This window comes from Canis lupus, chromosome 16 (genome assembly GCF_011100685.1).
Source record: "Canis lupus familiaris isolate Mischka breed German Shepherd chromosome 16, alternate assembly UU_Cfam_GSD_1.0, whole genome shotgun sequence".
Lineage (NCBI taxonomy): Eukaryota > Metazoa > Chordata > Mammalia > Carnivora > Canidae > Canis > Canis lupus.
This window is the reverse complement of record NC_049237.1, coordinates 25044895-25052694: the sequence shown is the minus strand read 5'-3', so window position 1 is coordinate 25052694 and position 7800 is coordinate 25044895.

Here is a 7800-nt window from a genome sequence, read left to right as displayed (position 1 = left end):
GACGTTGGTACATGAGGAGGATTACAAAACAGCCATCCCAGTTTCAAACAGCAGTTCTTTCCTAAGATTCAAATATGGGCTCAAGCCCAGGTAAGAACTGTAGGGTGTATATGGAACCACATGATGTGTGGAACACGTACCCTCATTGAGTTTTCAATCCATCCGTCCTGGATGACACTGATTCCCATGAATAGTTAAAGGGCATCTCAGTGCTGTGTGAGCCAGGGTTCAGAAAAGGAGGCATCACAGTCCTCTAAAGTAACTGGGAGATTTAGAGGATGGGAAAGGTCGCTGGAGACCAACAGAGCAAAGGCCAAATTATATAAGGGACCGTGACTAGAACTGCCTGAGTAAAAATGGCCTCAAAAAATGACTTGGGAATTGTTCCTCTTCCTCTATTTTCTGAATGTGTGCAAGATTCACTTAATTTTTTCCCTGAAGTTTGATAGAATGTTCTAGCAAAGCCACTTGAGCCTAGAGCAGACTTTGTGGGAATGTTTTAAATTATGAATTCAATTTCTTTCACTGATATGAGTCTATTCAGACTTTTATCTCTTCTGAGTCTGTTTTGGCTATTGGTGATTTTTATTGCACTGTCTCTTCCATCTAGGATGTCAAAGATTGTTGGCATAAAGCTCTAAAAATAATATCCTTTTAGTGATCCTTTCAATGCCTGTGGCATCTCTAGTGATGTCTTCTCTTCCATTCTAAACATTGGTAATTTCTGTCTTTTCTCTTCTTTTCCTCACCAGCAAAGGTTTATCCATTTTATTCCATAGAGAGAAACAGATTGGTGTTCATTCATATTTCACTTTTTTCTTCTTTTTCATCAGTTTATGCTCTTTGCTTGGTTATTTCCTTCCTTGTATTTATTTGGGGGGTAGTTAGCTTCTTTTTTTTTTATATATATATTCTTAAAACTTAGATCCAGGATTTTAGACTGTTCTATCTTCATCTAGCATTTAAAGCTACACCTTTTCCTCTTAAGGACTTCTTTTGTTACATCCACAAATTTTGAAATTTTGTGGTTTTATTTAAAGCCTGCTCAAAAACTTTTCTATTTTCCCTTGTGACCATGTAAAAGTGCGTCTCTTATAGATAGTATATAGCTGAGTTCTTGCTTTTTTTGTCAATTTGAGTGGAGCCCAAACTATTTACATTTGAAATAATTATGGTTAGGTTTAAATCTACCACCTAGGGCAGCCCGGATGGCTCAGCAGTTTAGCGCTGCCTTCAGCCCAGGGCGTGATCCTGGAGACCCAGGATCGAGTCCTGCGTGGGGCTCCCTGCATGGAGCCTCGGCTTCTCCCTCTTCCTGTGTCTCTGCCTCTCTGTGTCTCTCATGAATAAATAAATAAAATCTTTTAAAAAAAATAAATAAATCTACCACCTAGGTTTATTTTCTATCTGTCTGATCTGTTATTTGTACCATTTTTTAGCCTATTTTCATGTCACCTATCCTTTCTCTGCTGTGGGTTGCAGTGACGTGGAGAGAGTGAGGAAGAAGAATTTAACTTGAATAAGAACTTAAAATTTTGTAAATGAGTCTGGACTATCTGGCATGTGAAAATGAGATTGATCCTTAGTACCTCCAAAGAACCAGAAAACTATGGTATCTACATGAGTTTTCAGGTTAGGGATCCAACTGAGCAGGTAGGAAAACAATAGTTAGAACATAGAGCAATATTTCATTATTTCAGGCCAAGCCCAGTTCATTCAATAAACCAGTTACAAATCCTACACATGTGAAAATAGTTTATAGGAAAAACCTGGGACTCTAGAGGTCAGAGACAAAGAGCAGGCTGCTGCCAGGCCTCTCCTAAGTCCACATTGGTGGTCTTGCAGTGGTGGGCCCAGGTTCAAATCCTCCTCCCTACCTGTGAGTGTGTCCCCACAGAGGTAGGGCCCGAAATACTAGTCCCTGCTCTCACAGACACCTTACACTCATGTCCCTGCCCCACATATGGGACTCTAACACCACAGTGCAGACACAACATGCTTTCTGTGGTCCACCAGGAGGGAGGAAACAGATTAGGCTTCAGACATCAGGCCTCAGCAAACAGTATGAGGTGGGAACACACATTGCCAAGAGAAAATGGAGCCTTGGGGCACCTGGGTGGCTCAGTGGTTGAGTTTTTGCCCTCAGCTCAGGCTGTGATCTCTGGGTCCTGGAATCGAGTCCTACATCGGGCTCCTTGCATGGAGCCTGCTTCTCTCTCTGCCTGTGTCTCTGCCTCTCTCCCTGCGTCTCTCATGAATAAATAAATAAAAATCAAAAAAAAAAAAGAAAAGAAAAGAAAAGAAAATGAAGCCTTTTTCAGGAAGAATGGCAGGGAGAAGCTAAGGTAGTTGCTACTCAAAGTATGTGATGAAAGACTAGTTTCTTTTTCCAGTCAGTCATGGAACTCTATTTTGTAAAAACACAATAAAAACAAATTACCAGGAGAAAAATTGAATAAAACCAGAGCATGCAAAATGCAAGCTCAACATTTGCATTAGATTTGACAGACACAAAACTATTCCATTAAATTGCAATTTCTGCACTCACTTCATTGTGCATCAGTTCGAGCCAGGCCATGTATCATGCTGTGAGTGGCACTCACTGGGGCTCAGTTAGGTGGCAGCCATTGCCTTTCCATGTGGCCGTCATGAACAGGTGCAGGATTTTGACAGACCTGGGCTGAGAGATGTTAGTCTCCAGCCTCCTGGAGGCAACTTCTGATCGGGTGAATCTCCAAGCGTCAACCTTCTGGGTCCTGCAGCATTCACTCCATGCCCTAATTCTCTCTCTCCAAGTTCATGCTACCTCTTGTGCCCAGCATACCCCCTTCCTGACTTGGCATATCCTGCCCCGACTGTTCTGTGGGGCCCAGCTTTATCGATCCTCCTGGACAGCACTGCCCCGAGGCCTTTCAAGGGGAGCTGAGCCCCATGTCTCAAGCATACTTCATGTCCTGCCGGCACTGTGGCGATTATGTCCATGTCTCACCTTTCCTGTGAGACTATAAGATACTTGGCGGCAGGACTCATTTCTCCTTTATCTTTGCAAACTTCCTAATAGCTGGCAGCATGGCTACCTTTTAATAAAGTTGGGCTTTTATCAGTGATTGAAAACAACCGAACCCTCTCCCTCAGTCCGGATAGAGCCGGCAGGGCAGGGAGAAATAGCTGTTTGTCTGTTCTTCTACTTCGCCCGCCAGGAAGTTCCAGGCCCTGATGGACCCCGGCCAGAGAAATCCCAACAGCGCTGAGGAAAATGGCCGGTTGCTAAGTGGACCCTGTGGAAGGGCTGCGCGCCTCTCTAAGCTCTAAGAAAACGAGGACACCAGCTGTCTTCTGTCTCGGTCAAGCAGGCGCTGCTTTTCATCTCTCCCAGGCCTCTTACCGCCCAGCAGGGTGTCCGAGCCCAGTGCCAGTTGTCCCAAGATGGGGAAGCAGACTTGACAGATGGAAGACAGGTTAGCGTTGTGCGAAGGGAAACCACTTTTGCTTAGAGCCCCGTGTGCATGGCGGGCACAAGGCTTGGTTACCGAGTGAGGAGCTATGGAGGACAGCCGTGGGCACCTTTTGTTCCCCTGCCCCGTGGTGCACCAGGACAGACGGCAGCATGCAGGCTCAAGGCGCCACAGCACCTACCTGCGAGAACCGAAGCCAGGTCCCTCCGACCCTGTGAGAGGCCCAGGCCGGCCATTCCTCCAGAGCGCCCCTGCCATGACGCCCCGCCATAAATCAGGCGCGGCCACCCCCAAGTCACAGGCTGTCTGAGCCAGGCGACTGGGAAATGGGGGGGTGGGGGGGACAGGCTTCTGTCTGGCTTTGCCTGCGTGAAGGAGGCCACCTGGACTTTATGGCAGGGACAGGTTCCCTGAGAGCGTCCCTGGGCTAGGCCCTGCCCTGTCACATCTCAAAACAAGACTCCCTGTGCCGAGGGACTGGGATTGTCCGCACCTGGCTGTGAAAGAGAGCCCGGGGGGAAGAGAGACAGGAGGGAGCTAGGAAAACAGACAGGAGGATGGGGGTGTGCGGCTGGAGGAGCCAGAGGGAAAGACGAAGAAAGATGGTTCTTAAAAAAAAAAAAAAAAAAGGCAGAGGAAAGACAGAAAAAAAGTGAGCAGGGGAAAAAAAGAAAATAAATCTTAAAAGCTAGGAAGAAGAGATGGCAAATAAGTAACGTAAGTGGTAACAGTTTTGGAGAGCCTTGCTGACTGATAGAAAAGTGTCTTGAATCCACTTCCCCTCCTCGGTGGGGCTCTGGAGCCACGTTTCTCCCAGGGGGCCGGGGAGGAGCAGGGCCACCCAGGTAAACTGCCAGTCTCTCAGGGAAGCCCAGAGGCGCCCCTTCCTCTCTCTCCTCCACAGACAGCCCCAGTCTTGGGAGGCCCTGGAAGGTGAGTTCAGGGCCCCAGGGCAGCACGGAGCCTGGGAAATGGTGTCATCTCACAGAGGTCGTCTGCTGAGCTGGGCTGGCTGGAAAAGCTCGGGTGTACGGGTCTGTTTGCGCCTGCATGCAGGGCGCCTGAGGGAAAGAGAGAGAGACACAGAGAGTTGCCTGCCAGGGGTGGAAAATCTTGCCACCGCGAGAATTCTGATCACTTTTGATTTGGGTGTAGCTGTTTTCTTCTCGTAATCCCCAGTGTGGTGAGCAGAAGGAGGTGGGAAAAAACACTCCATGAAGTCTTTTTCCATTAGGAGGCCACTAAACTGCATAAGTAATTCAGAAATAAGGGTCTGCTGCACGCATAGCTTCCAACTCAGATATTCCTGGACTTTGGAGAGCTTTTGTCCCAAAATGCCCAAGAAAGAAGGGACAATATTTTTTTAAATTATTTTTGTGATAAATACACATAACAAAGTTTACCATACTTACCACTTTTAAGTGTACAGTTCAATTGCGTTATGTTCACATTGTTGTGCAACCAGTCTCCAGAACTTTTTTCATTTTGCAGGCTTGAAACTCTATACCTATTAAACAACTCCCCATGCCCCCTCCCCCGGCCCCTGACAACCACCATTCTACTCTCTGTCCCTATGAATCTAACTACTGAAGGCCCTTCATATAAGTGGAATCATATAGTATTAGTTTTTGTGGGACTGGCTTATTTCACTTCACATCATGTCCTCCAGGTTCACACATGTTGTAGCATATGTCAGAATTCCTTTCCTTTTTAAGACTGAATAATACTCCATTGTGTGTATATACTGCATTTTACTTACCCACTCATCTACCTTTTGGCTATTATGAATAATGCTGCTATGAACATGACTGTACAAATATCTCCTCAAGACCCTGACTTTAGTTCTTTTGAGTACATACCCAGACGTGGAATTTCCAGATCATATTGGGAACTCTTTTTAATTTCTGAGGAACTGCCATATTATTTCCCATAGTGGCCATACTGTTTTTCCATTCCCACTAACAGTGCATAAGGGTTGCAATTTCTCCACATCCTGGCCGACACTTGTTCTTTTTCTGGTTGTTTGATAGAAGTCATCCTAATGGGTGTGAGATGGTATCTCTTTGTGGTTTTGATTTGCATTTCCCTGATGATGAGTGATGTTGAGCATCTTTTCCTGAGCTTATTAGCCATTTGCGTATCTCCTTTGGGGAAATGTCTGTTCAAGTCCTTTGCCCATTTATTAATCACGTTGTTTTTTTGTTTTGTTTTTGACTTGTGGGGATTCTTTATGTATTCTGAATAATCTTCCATTGTGCAGGTTGTCTTTCACCACTGATCCTGTCCTGTGATGCACAAAAGTTTTTAATATTGAACTTGTCCAATTTAATCTATTTTTTTTCTTTTCTTGCCTGTAAGAACCAGTATTTTAAGCCACCTTTTATACTATGGCTCTTCTCAGGCTGCCATTAAGAGAAAGAACAGGATAAGACCCTATCCTGATGAATGTGATACACATGCCCCGATAGCTTGGAACTGCCCCAAGGGAGCAAGCATGGACCAGGTTAAGAACTAATCTTACTTTCTGTGTCAGAGTTTTATGTGAGGCTATCAGAAATTCTTTCTCTGCAGATCCATGCTAAATTTGGGATTTTGATTTGGGGTTTTGTTGTTTTGTTGCTGCTGGTTGGGTCCTACGGCAAGGAATTTTAAAGAATTCACTAAGTGTAAAAGATCCAAGAAGAACTGCTTATTTAGGAGAAAATGTCCCAGGTCTTCTGGCCAGCTCAGATCTGCACTATTTGCAGCAGAAGGGAATCATCCTATAAAGTCAATAAATGGTCCCAAAGGAAGTGAGCCAATTGCAGGCATTCTAACTGTTCAGAAAGATAAGGAGTTGAAAGCATCTTATGAAAAGATGCTCAACATTCAGGGTCCTGCCTCTATGCTTTATGAGCCCTAATTTGGATCCAGTGTCAGCTGTTGGGTCCTCTGCCAAAGAAATACTGGAAAATCAGCTTTTCCCTAATTTCATTGATTATGTCAGCAGCTGATGGACACCATCTGTGAACCCAGACCAACCTTAACACATTCAAATCTACTGGCATAAATTCATCATTTTCCTCTCATTATGGAAAAAAAACAAAACTAGTTCATTGAAGACACTTTTCACCCAGTAGTGCCAATAGGGGACAAGAAAGGGCCTCGCATGCAGGGATGGCAGAGCTGTTGGAATGCTGCCAACCTCTTCACCCTCTGGAGTAATGTTCCTTTCTCTTGGAAGGCCCACGTAGGCCATAATCTGCAATGCCATGATGTCCAGTTGTTTCCGGCCATCCCTCTTCTTTCTTAACCAGCCAGTACAAGTTACTTGAGCACAAACCACATGCAAGACACAATGCTGAGGGCAATGGCAGTGGTGAAAGGGCAACAGAGACAGGAATTACACATGTATAATACTAGTACAATGTATTGTAATATATAATGTGTATTCCACTAGTATTAGACTTCATGGTGCCTACGGACAGGTGGAAGTGATTAAAAGACATAGCTGGAACAAGAGTGATCAATATGAGACAGACTTGGCATCACACAGTTAAACATTCCATAGTATATCAAGTACAATGAGTGTCGCAGAAGAGGGGTCTGTGAGGAGGGGAAATCCCAGTGGCCTGATACTGAAGCCATATCACCTACAGACACCAACATACTCAAGCACACATAATCCCCAAACCATCACCTGCACGTTCTAACAGTGATGTACACCCACACCCACACATATACATATACACATACACACCCCAGAAAGAGGTGTGCTCTTCAAACAAAAGTCCAAGGATAAATTATTTTTCAGTTCTTCATGAAAGGAATGAGAAATGGACAAAAGCCCAGGACTCCCCAGAGAGGTTTGGTGACCCCAGAAGGCACTCACAGCTGAATTTATGAATTTATGTCAACCTCTGTTGCCCCATTACAAACAGGCTTCATGTGCAGCCCATAAAAAATGTACCCCAAGTTCCTGGAAGGGTTGGGTCTGTTGAAAGAGTAAATTAGTGTTCACGGGAGGTGGCTGCTGGAATTTCAGGTAAAGAGAAGAGGCAAGCATGGGTGTTCATTCCAGAATTCCATGTGTTCTCCATAGACATGCATTTATTTATGTAAACAGATGATGGTCTTTTAATGTACTCTGGCTCACTTTCAGCACAAGTCAAGTTCAAGTGCTTTGTACTGCCTGGACAGTGAGTAGGCCTTGAGGAAGTCCAGGTGGTTCTGACTGAGACTAGAAGCATATGACTTGTCCAGTAGAGAGCCCAGTCAGTTCCAAAGGTCTGTGTTCCTGGACTTCTGACCCAGTTTCATTCCCAGTGGAATGCAGCTTCCTGGTTCAAAGACAAAAATCTTTGAT